This window comes from Vulpes vulpes, chromosome 11 (genome assembly GCF_048418805.1).
Source record: "Vulpes vulpes isolate BD-2025 chromosome 11, VulVul3, whole genome shotgun sequence".
NCBI classification, from domain to species: Eukaryota; Metazoa; Chordata; class Mammalia; order Carnivora; family Canidae; genus Vulpes; species Vulpes vulpes.
The window spans coordinates 66189151-66204966 of record NC_132790.1 but is presented as its reverse complement, the minus strand read 5'-3'; the positions used below and the strand labels follow the sequence as shown (position 1 = coordinate 66204966).

Genomic DNA, 15816 nt, shown 5'->3' with positions numbered 1-15816 from the left:
AAGAAAGCATGGTAATTATAGCTAAAAGGAAATTTTGAAGGAAGAAAGGGATAAGGAATGTGGATAGAGAGCATAAGAGTGAAATTAGGGTTTAGGATAGAGAGCATAGGGGTGAAATTTTAAGCTTTCATAAACAGAGGCTAATTATTTGGTTCTGGATTTTAAAATATAGCATTGGCTGTATTTAGTACATAGACTGTCTGTACCCAAAAACAGGAAGGAAACCATGTAGGAAGCTGTGGCTGGGGTTCAAGTCAAAGGCAATGAAGACCAAGATTAGTTTTGTAAAGGAAAGATAGAGAGATACACTTAGAGGGAGAGATAACAGAGCTTTCTGAAGAGATACATAGAATAAGGAAGAAAATGTAATCAAAGATGGCTCCTGGTGATATGGCACGTTTCAGGATGGGGGACAAACACTGAGATAGTGACAACTACCCATGTAGGTTTAGGGCAGGAGAGGGATGGCACAGGTAAGAGTTTGTCTTTTGCACATCACTTTCAGATGCCTGTGAAACCATCCATGTGGAAACTTTGAGTATTTAGTTGGATTGGAGCTCAGAGAAGAGGTACATTTGGGAGCATCAGCTAGTAGAAAAAGACTTTTATATGATATGAAAAAAGAATGAAGCGAGATCTTTCTTTAGTTTCAACCTAAACTTTACTTTAGTTTCAACCTAAACTTCATATTCCCATGACTATCAGCCTTAGCCTTGAGTTTCTGTGCATGGATAGGGATCTTAGACTGTTTTTCAGAAAGCCCAGGGAAAGTCAGAAGTGGGCAATTGTCCACTTGGTCCCATTTACAAATCTCATTGCTTCTTTAGTTTTTTGGTTTTTAGAATTCTCAGAAGTGCTAGGAAGTACTGCACCAGTGTACTACAAAAGTAATGAGGTTGATTGCACACTTTATAATTTTTTAATATTTTATTTTTTAAAAAAGATTTTATTTTTGAGAGGGAGAGAGATGTAGGCTTGATCCCAGGATCCTGAGATCACAACCTGAGCTGAAATCAAGCTGCTTAACACACTAAGCCACCCAGGTGCCTCTGATTGCACACGTTAAAGGAAAAATTGAATTATATTATTGGAAGTTTGAGAGTTTTGTATCATAGTAGATCTCTGTTAATAGGTAGCAAAACTGGCATGCCTGTTCTCCGCAACATTAACAGTTCCAAATCTTTAACTTGGGGTTCTATTACTATTGCTGAAGTAGATTTGTCAATTATTTCTGTGTAGTTGACAAGGAATTTAGCACTTCAGTAGATTATGCTTACTTTTTCTTGTTGCAGGTAGAATGTTGACTAATTGAGGTTCTCTGGCAGAATGTTCTATATGGCCATAGATAGAAAGATTTGCAGCTTATGTTTTATGTTTATTATCAATGTTTACACCACTTATATTTACCTTCAGCTGCTTGCAGACAAAATTCTGGTTGTCTAGTGGTTACTAAGGACAAGTATATCTATTAGGCAGAAAATATTGGGTGCCTACTATGAACCAGCTGCTGTGGTACCCATGAGAGTTACCAGAAAACTAGGTCATCATTCTTGAGTCCAAGAAACTTACAGTCTGGAAAAGAAACAGGTTTGTAATTACCTACATACATTGCAAGATAGAATGGAAAAATGGTTATAACAGATTGAAAAAATATATGCTGGGTCACTTCTGGATAACAATGACTGCATGGCATGGCTTTACAGAATATCCCTAATGAAATGAATGAAAACTAGTAAAAACTAGCAAGTAAACAAAAAGCAGATCACTAGTAGAACAAAATAAGGAAAAGGGAATAATTGAATGCCCTACATTTCTCAAGTGGCAGCTAAGAAAAGAATTAAAATATTGTAATGTGACATGGCAGGTCACTGAACCACAGCTACGAAATTCAGGAAACAATACTGGTGAATGTATTCTTCAGGGTAAGCTAATAGTTGAAACATGCAATGCTAAAAGCTCAGTGTTTTACATGCTATGTGCAACTTCCTTTTTCACTCATCATGTACCCAAATGGTTATTCTTGTGAGGTAGCTACAAGGTTCTTTCCATCTATGGATTTTTCCTCTTATAGATCCTCAAAGTCCTCTCACTAAGAGAAAGTAGGGTAGAGAATCAGAAATGACAAGTTTTTATGGAATAAGCTTAGAAGTAGCTAACTTCACCTGGCCAGATGTCCTTAACCCCCAGGGAGGTTGGGAAAGATAGTCTTTCTGTGTGCCCACCAGGAGACAGAAAGGTTTTGGTGACCATAACAGTCTCTGCCACAGAGTCCAAACAATCTCTGTTATTTCCATTAACCATCCTCAAACTGGAAAGAAATGAAACAAAGAAGTCCCTGCCCCTATTTTTCCCTCTTTTGACTGGGTTGAGGGTAGTATAAAAGCTAAATGAGAAGTGAGCGACTGATGGAGAAGGAAAGGCTTCTCCTCTCTGGAGAAGGAAAGGCTCCAGGGCTCCTCCATCAGAGCCCAGTCTGAATAGCCAGCACATCTCCCAGGGCCTTGGGATACACTGTTATGTCGGTGTCATGGGCCCCGGTTTAGAACGGGCATCTGTCAAAATCAGGAAACTCTAATTAGAGAATCCAAGTCTTCTAATAGCAGCTGCTTACATCCTCCGCTGAGCTCTCTTTCATTCTCTTTTAGCTCTTCCACTCAAGCTTGCTAGACCCACCAAAAGGAAAACAAAAACAACTGGCTAGGACCTGGGATGCCCAGGCTTTATTTGTAGTTTAGAGATATATAAATAGGTCTCAGTGGAAAAGAATTTAAAGGGAACTCACTCACACACTATAGTGGATCAAATAGAAATTCTGGACAAGTGTCTCATGATAACCATGAGATGAAAAAGAAAACCACATGGAAGCTGTAAAACGCTCTGCAGAGGGGGAAAAAGCATAACAGGAAAAGACAAAGAACCTAGTCTAAAAGAAAACTATAACTCAGGGAATAAAAGCAAATCCCATGCATATGCTTTGTGTTATAGAAAAACATAATAGGATTGAAGCAATTAAAAAAAGAACTCAAAAATGAAATCACAAGGTCATGGGGTGTGGTTAAAAGGGGAGGGGGCGGTGGGTGGTGATAATCCCATTCTCAGTCCCCAAGGCACAGAGCAGGACAGAAGACGGCAAAGACTCGACCTGAGGGACAGAGAGGCGATAATCATCATGCTCTTCTAGGTATTAGAAAGAACTAAATGTTTCCTGAAATCAAGGACAAGAATAAAGCCAGGCTGCCAGGATAGAGCAGAACTGAAGCTTGGGAAGCCCCCAGGACTCACACTATTTCTTGCTTTTGCTGCTGTGTTGTAAAACTTCTCTCTTTGAAGAGGCTTCACAGGTTCTTCGTCCACATGGAAGAATATGGTTTATGCTCTGCTCCCAGCAACAAATAGACTGACTAGCTGGCTCTGAGTCACAATGCCAAATTCCCAGGAGAAAAATCTGATAGATCCAGCTTATGTTATGGCCAGTCAGCTATAGATGAGAGACATAAAATCATAAAGCAATACTAGTTTACAATTCCTGAGTGTGAACTGGGTGTCAGCCACTGCCAAGTGCTTACGATGGGGCATCTCATATCAACCTACACGCGGGAGAGATAGTACTTATATCATTTTTTAATTGGATGCTGCTGTTGTAGCTCAGAAAATTTAAGTTGTTTATCCCGTGTCACACAGGTGTCTTATCTCAGAGTCAGGTTTCAAACCTAGGTTGTGAGCTCCAAAATCTGCCCTCAACCTTTGTGCTATTATACCAATACACCTGGGAGCCAGTTACCAAAAGGATGGTCAGTTGGTGGGTTAGACATATCCCCTAAAAAATTGACCATTATTTTCCTAAAATTTTCCTCAGGTTAGATTCTAACAAGAAGATTTACTGGGTCATGGGTTCTATTGCCCAGTGGCTTTCCTGAAAACTTACTCTAATTTACATCCCTGAGAAGTGTTTCTCTCATCATATTATTGCCAACATTGAGTAATAACATTTTATTTCATCTTCGCCCATGCTGTAGGAGCTAGATTGGGAAGAATTTATTCTGGCTGGGGGGGTTGGGGAAATTGTCACAGGGGAGGCCCATGAGGGGATGTGTGTGTATATACACACACACACAAACACACACACACACACACACACACATACACATATATTCTTTCCTCTTCCACCTCCCCTCCCCTCCATACAATCATTTTCAAACAAGTAACCATTTTGTTTAAAAAATGCTGATGAGGTTCATATAGGATTGCTTGTATTAGGGAAAAATAAATTCACTAACGGGATGACAGGTACAAGGGGTTTTTGGCTTTGAAATGCATTTGACTAGCGACATTTGCATTCTATGAGAAATCTATGCTAATATAACATTCACACTCAGAGGAGAACTTTAAATTGCAAATTTTGAAAAGCTTGAAGTCAGTAAATAATATTTTGGGGAGAGGGGTGGTAATGCCAAGGCGACGTCAGGGAGCAAGGCTAAATAGAAGGTGTGCATTTGAGGAGTGTGAACTCTCTGGGAGCTGCAATTGCCTGGGAAGCCTGGCCCTAGTGAACTCGGCTCCTCTCAACAGTGGATTGCATACCTTAGAGTGCAGCAGAATCACCTGGAGAGCTTGTAAAACCCAATTGCTGGGTGCTCCCCTCCCCCCTCCGGAGTTCTTGACTTAAGAGGGTTGGGAGTCAGTGGGGAGGAATTCACGTCTGGAAATTCATTCCCTGGTGATGCCTGCCCAGGGGGCTACACTTTGAGAGCACCATTGCTCTAAGAAAATCTGAATAGCATATTTGGTGGTCAAAACAGCAAAGAGAATCACCAAATAATAGTAACAACGAAAGGCTCTGCCCCATTCACTTAAGTCCGGCTAAATGTTTCTCCATAGCTTTGAAAGGGTCCTTTACTTCTGGGAAGGGCCTGACAGAAGGAAGAAGCCAGGGCGAGAGGCAAGTAGGGAGAACTCCCTCCCTCACCCTCCCGGGGACCGGCCCTGGCCCCCAGCTCCTCCCTCTTCCTCAGAGCTACCCGCTTGGAGGAGAGATCCAAGTCTCGCACGCAGGCTGCCGCAGCCTCTGCTGAGAGCAGCGTCTTATGCCAGCTTTCCCTGGCGGCTTCCGACCCAGCCAGCCGCTCACCCCCTCACCCCGTGATGATGTCAGCACTCTCTGCTCCATCACACCTGGCTGGAGGAATCAGATAAGCTCCACGGGAAGAGACCTGAGGAAGGAGCACAGTCTTGACAGGTGAACCAAAGACCCTTTTGTCTTCTGGGCCGGGCCGGCTGCCAGCTTTGTGGATTTCTGTCAGTCAGCTGGCTGCTACACTGGCCTGCCTCTCTCTTTTCCCGAAAAAAGAAACCATTAGCGATTTGCAAAGCTGCTCCCGAGCACATGGGGCTTTAATGGGAGACTGAGATCGAGTTAGGATTGGGTAGCCAGCTCCCAGCTTTGGCGGGAAGCCACCTTTGGGAGTGGAGCTTATGAACTCAGGCAGCCAAGGGAGCCATGCAGGTAGGCAGATGCCTACTTGGCAGTGACAGTTTGCCTGGAATCTTTTCGTAGAATTCCTGAGCGGTGCCCTTCCAGGTGCAGTGTGGGCTGAAAGTGTCCCCAAGAAGGAGCCGAGCAGCGGCTATATGTTCAATCCCTCAGGGCACGTGACTCACTTGGGATGGTTGTCCTGTCAGATGCGCCCCCACCACCACCACTTGGGGCCCCAGTGATTTTTTTTTTTTTTTTTTTTACCCATCATGGTTGTTACTCTTTGTTTCTGGTGAAACTCACAGTGGCATCTTTGAGGGTTAGAATCTTTATGGAAAATGTTCTTTGTGTTCAGAGGATTCTCAGCCATTTCTACTCATTTTGAATCAGCCCAGGTGGCAATAGGCTAACCTCAGCATCTGGTTTTATTTCTCACCCTGTAGTTTGTTGGGTGTGTGGGGATACAGAGCAGTGGCAGGGGAGGGTGACTTCCTCTCTGGTTATGATTGATTCACACATTAGACAGTTTGTAAAGGGAGGATTTTTTTCTTTTTCATTTTCATACGTCTTTCTTTTACATTATTACAATTGTTTATAGGCCTAGAGAATGGTCTTAAGAATATTTTCCTTAGGGAGAAGAATAAGAGCGCCAGGGTATATATCTTTTCTGTGTGCAAGATTGAAGAGTGACCTGAAAGACTTACTATGAGTTACCTGGACTAACAGCTGGAGCTAGGGTCTATCTGGTCCTAGCAAGAGGGGCTCACCCCAACCTCAGCTTCTCACAGGACTGTGGCTTCTTCTCCTCCCAGGGAGACTGCATGTTCCATGGGCCCAGAGCCTCCAGGTGCTGGGCAGATGGTGCTGAGATAACTCTGGTAAATAGCTGACATCCAATTTGAGACTAACTGGTACTAGAGTGGTCTGATCATCCTCCACAGAGTTGTTCTCATGCTTGTTCTATGACAACATTTCTCAACCTTGACATTACTGATGTTTGGGCCCAGGTAATTCTTTGTTGAAGAGGGCTGTCCTGTGCATTGTATGATGTTTAGCTGTACTCTGACCTTAATGCATTGGATGCTAGTAGCAACTCTCATTCCCAGTTGGGACATTTGAAAATGTTTCCAGATAGAACCAAATATCTCTAAGGGCTCAAAATTACCTCTAGTTGAGAACTACTGATCTATAAGGATCTATAAGGAACATGGGTGGGAATTCCCCAGTGGAACAAATAACCATTGCTGCCTGACCATGTGATGGTTCAGGATCCATAGTGAGAGTGGGAGGGTGGGGATTATACCTTCTCTTCCTTCACTGACCCTATGCCTTTGTTCTGTTTTGTCCAAAAGCAGAGCCTGAAATATGGGTTAAGGTAGTTTATTGGGGAGAACAAGGAAACAGGTGAAAACAGAGGAAAGTAATAAAACATAGGTTAAATAATAGGTTACTGCTGTGGAAAAATGAGATTCAATGACTCTGGGACCTTTTGAGGAACAATATAGAATGCCCATCAGTGTCCTTCTGAAGAATGGAGAATTGGGAGTTTATCCATTCACTCCCATCCCACAATTGGTAGGGACTGTCCGGGAGGATGTTAATTCCCCTGCATTTCTCAGTTGCAAGCTCAGGTGGTGCTGGGAGAAACCCCTTAGGCAGAGTTGAAGAGAGATGGCAGGGGCTTGAGGTGAGAAGCTCTCAATGTGCTGGAAACTGTCTAGCACAGCCATAGGCGAAGTCAGGTGTTCTAAGAGGATCAATAGGTTGGGACCTCAGCACCATCTTCTATATCCTGTCTATGTGTCTCTTTCCTCAATAGAATCTGTTTCTCAACCCATGGCGTATGATATGGAAGGAATTTGTTCCAGTTCCTGATACAAGAGAAGTAGGACACATAAAAGGACCCCACTTGCAAGACATTCTCTGACTGTCATTCTTTTTGCTAGGGAGATGGTTTTCAGAATCAACCCTGATTAAAGATACCAAGAACTACAAGTGGAAGCAGGGAAGAGAGAAACTCTGTGCTTTCTGAAAATGTCAGGGTGTTTGAAAATTTGTTTTGCTGGTGGCCTACAAAGTGTTAAAATGAAATGTTTATTTTTTTCTGTGTTATCTGTCCTTACAGGGGTTTGTGATTATCAAGGACATGCATGTGTTAAAAGAACATTGGAAGTCCCTGAGACTTAGTATGCAGACAACATGCTTACTAGATACTCTGTATTCTAGCAAGTCTGATGAAAGATGGGAATTAGAGTTATTGCTGTCTTCTGTGAATGAGGAAATTGAGATGCAACGTGGAGGGTCCATAGGGATTTCAAAGACCTCTGGTGTTGTGAGAGGCCACAATACCTAGGATTATTACTATTGCTTATGGGCAGACAGGTTTGAATGCCAAACTGAAGGGTTTGGATTAGATATGACAAGCCACAGGAAGCTTCCGAGGCTTGCCTGGTAAGGAAATGACATGATGAAAATGGTGATGGAGGGCTTCATTCTCACAGCTGATGGAGGACAATTATTCCCATAGCTGCCTAGCTGCAGAAAGGGCTGGAGTGGGAGAGACCATCCAAGAAGCTGTTACAATAATACAACGATGAGATGGTGAAGATTGTAGAGTCAAATCTGAATCTAGATAAGATTTTCAATCTTCTGGCAGCCCTTTCTAGATCTAAAAATAGTGCAGCAATATCAGACTGTCCTGTTATTAATGTAGAAAATGTTCTCAGAGAAGTCTCCCTGTAAACCATGGAATCATTTCCTGTTGTAGTTGGAAAGATCTAGGGTCATCTACTCCAGTAGTGGCTAATTTGGATGCCTAAAAAGCCCAGAGAGGATAAAGTAGCATGTGAAACAAGTATATGGGTTTAATTCGTGTACTTACATAATTTGGGTATAGAGTGTTGACCATTGTGTGGTGGTATGCTGGAACCAGCTTGTACCAGCCCATGAGAGCCAATTGTTAACTTTTCAGGAAGTGTGTAAGATGGATGATGCTCCAGTGGTAGCTTGCAATCAACAATGGCAGGAGTATTTATACCATCAAAACTGGCAAACACTACCAGTTAGGGCTCCCTCCCTCCCAAGAGCTGGTTGTTAAAAGATTTCCAGCAGCCCACCACTGGCACTGTGACAAACTAGAGCATACATGCCCCAGTATCTGCTACTCTACTTCAGCCTCACCCGCCTCAGTGGCTTGGTGGGCTTATTGTTCCCAGATGTTCTTTTTTTTTTTTTTTAATTTATTTATTTATGATAGTCATCACAGAGAGAGAGAGAGAGAGAGGCAGAGACATAGGCAGAGGGAGAAGCAGGCTCCATGCAGGGAGCCTGATGTGGGATTCGATCCCGGGTCTCCAGGATCGTGCCCTGGGCCAAAGGCAGGCGCTAAACCGCTGCGCCACCCAGGGATCCCTTGTTCACAGATGTTCTAATTTCTCAGGAGCCAAACACCTTCATGATGTGATGCAGGCCTAGATGGATGTGGCATATTTGAGGAAAAGCTAGGAGGCCACAGTAGAGGGACTGAGAGGAAGGCACATTAGTCAAACAGCATATCATTAAAGGCATTCCCACTTCTCTGTCCATTGCTGTAAGTGAGTTGAACAAATGGCACTACACAGGATAGGAAAAAGAGAAGAGATCATGGTATTCTTCTTCAGCCTAAGTATGTAACATTTCTTCTGTATTACCGTCAGGTTAGGTGTGCATAGCTGAAGAACTGACAAGAAGTGATCAGAGACTACCAAGTTACTGAGGGTAGTGCTCCTACTTTAAATATTTGGTTACTCTCACTGGAGAGCAAGTACAAGTGCAAAACATAAGCAAAATTAGATACTCTGAGGTTTGACTTTTGAGTGGATCATCACGGTTCTTTTTTTTTTTTTTTTCCATCACGGTTCTTAAATTCCTTCTATATCCATGGAAACAAATTGTCAATTTCTGTGATCCCTCTTAATTTAAACCTGGAGGACAATTTTGCATGCCTCATGTGGATGGCTTATGCTTACATTACTTCAATACTATGTCAATAGACATAGATTGTGATCTCTTACATCCCTCCCCTCCACCTTATTCAGAACTTTTTGTCATTCTAGACAACTCACAGGCAAGTGGAGAAGGATCCTAAATTTAGCTAATCTCATAAGCAAGGATCTAAAGTACACTTCAGCAGCTACAAACATGCTGAATAGCAAAAGAAGGCTCTCCTAATTGGCTGTTGTGTGTGTGGAAGGTCCTGGGGAAAGAAATAACAATTAAGTTAAAAGCTACCTTTGCATCATAAATCTAAGTACCTTGAAAACGATGACTTATTTTAAGTTAATTGCAAAGAATTTTTGTGATACAAAATTTTGAAAGACTTTCTTCATACAGAGAATAATATAAGCAAATAGTGAGATTCTTTCTCTTGGGAACTTAATTAAGGTTTTGTATTCTACAACCTTGTCAGATCACTGTCCTGGCTCAGTCTTAAAATAAGTTTTATGGCCTTCCTGACCTTCATTTACCTTAGAAGTAGACACAAGCCAACTTTCTCTTCCTCAAAGTGAAAGTAGAAAAGGTCCGTACATTTGAAAGTACTGCAGGCTTACATGGCTGATGACTTGGTATTTAACAGTTCTTCAGAGTTCTCTTGGAAAAGCTTGCTAGCTCATTAACCACTGCTATACCCTCTTTAATTGCTATCTTTATGCCATTAGAAGTTCTGCCCTTTCCAAAACTAGTTTAACACAAGAGGCCTCCAGAAAGGGAGTGATTTCATTTACTGAGAACAGTGACCAGAGCCACACTATCTGTGGATCAGATGAAGTCAGGCCTGAAAGGAAGGACAGAAGTTCTTCCACAGCCAAGTCTCTCCTCTGCTGAGCACATGGGACAGCACTTCTTAGACCCTTGGCAAGTCCAGGCCTATAAGCAGTTCTAATCAGCGAGCTGTGAATGGAAGTGACAGGTGCTACTGCTGGGGTGGAGCATTTATTTATTTATTTTTCATTTGTTTTTATTGAAGTTTGATTTGCCAACATATAGTATAACACCCAGTGCTCATCCCATCAAGTGCCCTCGTCAGTGCCCATCACCCATTACCCCAACCCTCCGCCCCCCCTCCCCTTCTGTAACCCTTTGTTCGTTTCCCATAGTTAGGAGTCTCTCATGGTTTGTCTCCCTCTCTAATTTTTCCCACTCAGTTCCCCTCCTTTCCCCTATAATCCCTTTCACTATTTCTTATATTCCACGTATGATTGAAACCATATGATGATTGTTCTTCTCTGATTGACTTATTTCATTCAGCTTAATACCCTCCAGTTCCCTCCGTGTTGAAGCAAATGGTGGGTATTCATCTTTTCTAATGGCTGAGTAATATTCCATTGTATATATAGACCACATCTTCTTTATGCATTCATGTGTCGAAGGACATTGTGGCTCCATACACAGTTTGGCTATTGTGGATATTGCTGCTATGAACCTTGGGGTGCAGGTGTCCCAGTGTTTTACTACATCTGTATCTTTGGGGTAAATCCCCAACAGTGCAATTGCTGGGTATAGGGTAGCTCTATTTTTAACTCTGAGGAACTTCTACACAGTTTTCCAGAGTGGCTGCACCAGTTCACATTCCCACCAACAGTACAAGAAAGTTCCCCTTTCTCTACATCCTCTCCAACATTTGTTGTTTCCTGTCTTGTCAATTTTCACCATTTTCACTGGTGTGAGGTGGTATCTCATTGTGGTTTTGGTTTGTAATTTCCCTGATGGCAAGTGATGCAGGGCATTTTCTCATGTGCTTGTTGGCCATGTGTATATCTTCTTCAGTGAAATTTCTGTTCATGTCTTCTGCCCATTTCATGATTGGATTTTTTGTTTCTTGAGTGTTGAGTTTGATAAATTCTTTATAGATCTTGGTTACTAGCCCTTTATCTTATATGTCATTTGCAAATATCTTCTCCCATTCTGTAGGTTGACTTTTAGTTTTCTTGACTTTCTTTTGCTGTGCAGAAGCTTTTTATCCTGATTAAGTCCCAATAGTTCATTTTTTCTTTTGTTTCCTTTGCCCTTATAGATGTATCTTGCAAGAAGTTACTGTGGCCAAATTCAGAAAGGTTGTTGCCTCTGTTCTCCTCTAGGATTTTGATGGATTCTTGTCTCACATTTAGATCTTTCAACCATTTTGAGTTTATCTTTGTGTATGGTGTAAGAGAGTGGTCTAGTTTCATTCGTCTGCATGTGGGCTGGAGCATTTGATTGCTGATGCTAGAGCCTCTGGAACATTCTCACTCTGATTTGGCAGTTACTGATGAGCAACCTTGAGATCAATAGCTGATCACTCAGCTGGGCCACTGAGGGAGTGACTTTGAGAGAAAAGTGCCTCTATCCCACTCCTCCTCTGGTGATCCACAATGGCTATGTAGGAAAAGCAAGGAATGATTTTGGGAAAGTGAGATTTGGGGTTTATTGTTACTGCAGCACAGTCTATTCTGTTCTGGATGATACATTTTTCCAGCAGACCTGTGATACTGAAAGAAGTGTCTCAAAGTGGAAGGAAGTGACTTTTATCTGGTATGCTTTGTTTTTTCCCAGTCATTTGATAACAGGGGTTTGTGAGTTCAGAGAGCCCTTCAGTCATGCAGAACATTGACGGCCAGTTTTGATGACCATTACTAGGACTGCCATCTTTTTCTCTGTTTTTTTTTTTTTTAATTCATATTTGAGCTAAGACCCTAAGAGGTGAGAAGAAGCCAATATGTTTATGGTCGAGATGAGGTAATATTTTCAGGCTAGAACAGCAGGTACTAAGGCACAGGGGTGAGGAAGTTTGATGTGTTAGCTTGTATGAGAGGGAAGGAAGTTCACTGTCATGGATGCCATGGGTGCCCCTCTCAGACCATTTCCATGACAGCACTCATGAGTTGATTGCAAACAGCTCCCAGCAACCACCTTCTTTGAACGTTGCCCTCCACCATTTGGAGTAGCAAGGAAAGAAGGTCATAGCCCCCCTTACCTCTGCACCAAGAAGGGATAGCTGATGGCCAATGACTGGTTGACTTTGGCAGCAAAATGCTGGCAATGTAATTGCTTTGTAATTATGTCTCAGAGCTTTTCTTCATCTCCAGTCAGGCAAAAGCTGGACTCTCTCTGAAACTCCATCCTTACATGGCCCCTTTGCTCTTTTCTATCCTGCCCTCATTCTGCTATGTTTCTTTGATAAACTGCATGCATCCAGGTCCCTTATCAGGCTCTGCTTTTTGAGAATTCAACAGAAAACATGGACTAAGATAGGAAAGGGTCCCGTGGGCCAAACATATGGTGGAAGCACTGGATGCTATTGACTTCTCTTGGAAGTTCCTTATAATTATTTGGGCACTAAATCCTTTTAAGTCCTACAACAGGGAAATTTGTTTAACCTCAAATAACCTACACAACTTTGTGAAATTAAGGAGATTGGACACAGAGTTGGGAATCTTAGTTTCACACCCCCTGCTTTGCTGTTATTCGTTGTGTAACATTGGGCTAAGTACCTGATTCTGCTTTATCTGCCGCTCCTCTCAGGAAAATGGGAATCTGTTCACTGCTGGTGGAAAGACAGGTATGTAAAATGACATAACCCCTTGGGAAAAGAGCCTGGTGGTTTCTTATAGAGTTAAACATAAACTTATCCCCAGTTCTACTAGGTTTCTTTTTTTTTAAGATTTTATTTATTTATTCATGAGAGACAGAGAGAGAGGCACAGGCAGAGGGAGAAGCAGGCTCCATGCAGGAAGCCTGATGCAGGACTCGATCCCACGGCTCCGAGGTCACACCCTGAGCCAAAGGCAGGCATTCAACCACTGAGCCACCCAGGAGTCCCTCTACTAGGTTTCTACCCATGAAGACAGTTGATAATTTATGTCACCATGAAGACACATGCACAGCTCGTCATTGCAGTGCCATTCATAACCACACTCAAATGGAGACAACCCAAACGTTCATCACCTGTGGTTTAACTATATGATGGAATAGCACTCAGCAATAACAAAGAACTGACACATGCTACAAAATAGGCCTCCCAAACATTGTGCTACATGAAAGAAGGCGGGCACATACTGAAGGCTACATACTGTATGATCCTACATATATGAAATCTCTAGATCAGAGGTGGTTTGGACCTTGGCCTGGGGGGTGGGTAAGTGGGGATTGACCGTAGACACCAGGGAAATTTTGGGGGTGATGGAAATGTTCTAACACGGGATTGTGGAGGTAGTTGTATACTGTATACATTTCCTAAATGTCATTTGCATTGTTTACTCCCAGTGGCTAAACTTTATGGTATGTATGTCATACCTCATTAGAGCCACCATATAGAAACACTTTGAGAATATAAGTGTATGTGTGCTTTCTTACTTTAACATCCCCTAAAAATATTCTTTGGAGATCTAGGAATCTGTTCCTTATACATGAAAAGACAAGTTCCATAAGATAGTGAAAAGAAGTGGGGAGCCTGCAATAGTTACCTTCTGGGGTTCCTGTGAGGATTACCTGACATTCAACAAACGTCAGCTGTCAATGCTATTTTTGTTGTATCTGAGTCAGCATTTCCTCACAGATTTTTAAGAGGAAAACCTTTTGTTGTTGTTGGAATGCTTGACAATGGGTTACCTTCAGATCTGTTGTAGGAGACGTTCTGTCCATATGCTATTTGCCCATTTAACACTTTGTTTTTTTTCTTATAACTTGAGAAGGGTATATTTAGTTTGAGAAAAGCTTTTTTATTCCCTGTGTACAATCAGGTTGCAAAACCTCGTGATCTCTCCGTATTTCAGAGGCGATAAAATGTTAACTTGTGGCTTCTAGGAAGGACACAGAATCTCCGACAGGCATTACATTCTGATAAAACTCATATTATTTTTGAGAAAATTGAATACAGTATGTTGGCCAAATGTCTCTGAAAAACCAATTCATACATTCCCTTTAGATCTCTTTGACATTAGACACACAGAAAAATCCCACCTAGATGACCTTGTATTTTCAAAAGGCAACTATATTTGCTCGTGTGCTGTTTCTGGCTTAGCCAGAAATGATTGTTAATTTTGCCCTTAAAAAGGCAGATTACCAAAATACATTAGTGTTTTGGGCATGTGCAGTATAGACCAATTTGGCCCAATTTAGCCGTCAGAGCAAGATTGCACCCAAACAGAAGTGCTTGTAGAAATGAATTGACGACTCCAGTAGTTTTAAATCAATGCATGCTGGGCAATCAGACTCCCTTATCGCTCCCCAAAATGACCTGCTTAAAGAAAATTGAAGCACTGTTATAGTTGAGATAGCTGTGCAATCCACATGCTCAAAGTGGTGATCACCTTCAAATTTAAGCACTTAATTTAAGAGCTCCAATAATTTTAAATTGCTATGTGCCGCAAAGAGTGACAGACGGTTACCAGAGTGCGCCAGTATTTTTAAAACACTTCAGTATTCGGTGCAGTATATTTCTGTGGAAAGGTTCACAGCAAGTTGAAGCAAATTTCCAAATTAACATTGAAAAATGAAAAGCGACATTGCAACAAACTTCAGTTTGGTTCTCTTTTATCTTTCCCACCCCCTCCCCACACCCCCAGCCAAAAAGAAGCCTAGTCACTCATCTTTCTGTTTTGGATTGAAAAACCTTGAGGATTTGTCAGGAGCTAAAAATAAGTCCAGCTTTTAAAGTATGGAACCTCCTGGCGAAGATGCACTTGGCACTAGAATAGCTCTGTAGAGAGAAGTAGGGAGTATGGCCCATGGAGCCAAAGGCAGAGGGACAACTTGCATATTTAGAGTTTAGAGTTCCCTACCAGAGTTTTGAAGCATTGAGGGGGGACCTAGATGCCAGCCTGCAGGGTGGTGAAATTTAGAGGATCCCATCTGGTTGGTCCAGGAAAACAGAGGCAATGTCTGGAAGTGTCTCTGTATTCAGATACCTCATCTCTCCTGTCCTGAAGCTCTTCAGCATGTCAGGTTCCTTGCATGGAACCTCAGTCTATCCCGCCACCCTCTTCCCCCTTTCCCCTGGAGAGTCTGTGCACCTGGCCAGGGCCTCACCCCTCTTTCTGCCTCTTGATCATCTTCTTGCCTCTTTCTGCTTTTTTCTTCCCTTCACAGGAAAGCCCTCTGCACTCTCTCTGTGTATGTAAATCATGACTAATGGCTCAGCCCTGGTCACTCCTCCTCCCCACACTCTCTACTTTTAGCTCTATCCATCTCATCCCACAACGTTTGTTCGTTTTCTAATTGAGTTGAATTTTAGCCCCCTATAATTGGATGCACAGTCAACAGACGCTTTCAACTCTTAATTAAAAACTGAAGCCTTAAAAAAAATCAATTTTATTTTGCTATACTTA

The 15816-nt window shown here is 42.3% G+C and overlaps 1 protein-coding gene across 20 annotated transcripts in view; it reads left to right on the top strand.

Moving 5' to 3' along the window:
- The window catches only part of RBMS3 (RNA binding motif single stranded interacting protein 3), a 1278291-nt gene that overhangs the window by 214087 nt on the left and 1048388 nt on the right, over nucleotides 1-15816 (top strand). For 2 of the 20 annotated variants that reach the window (XM_072726648.1, XM_072726647.1), the window contains exon 1: nucleotides 5051-5236. The exons of the other annotated variants lie outside the window; for them this stretch is intronic. The gene's annotated coding sequence lies outside the window, so the exon portion shown is untranslated. Of the gene's footprint in view, nucleotides 1-5050; nucleotides 5237-15816 lie in introns of those variants that run through there. 20 annotated transcript variants of the gene reach the window in all.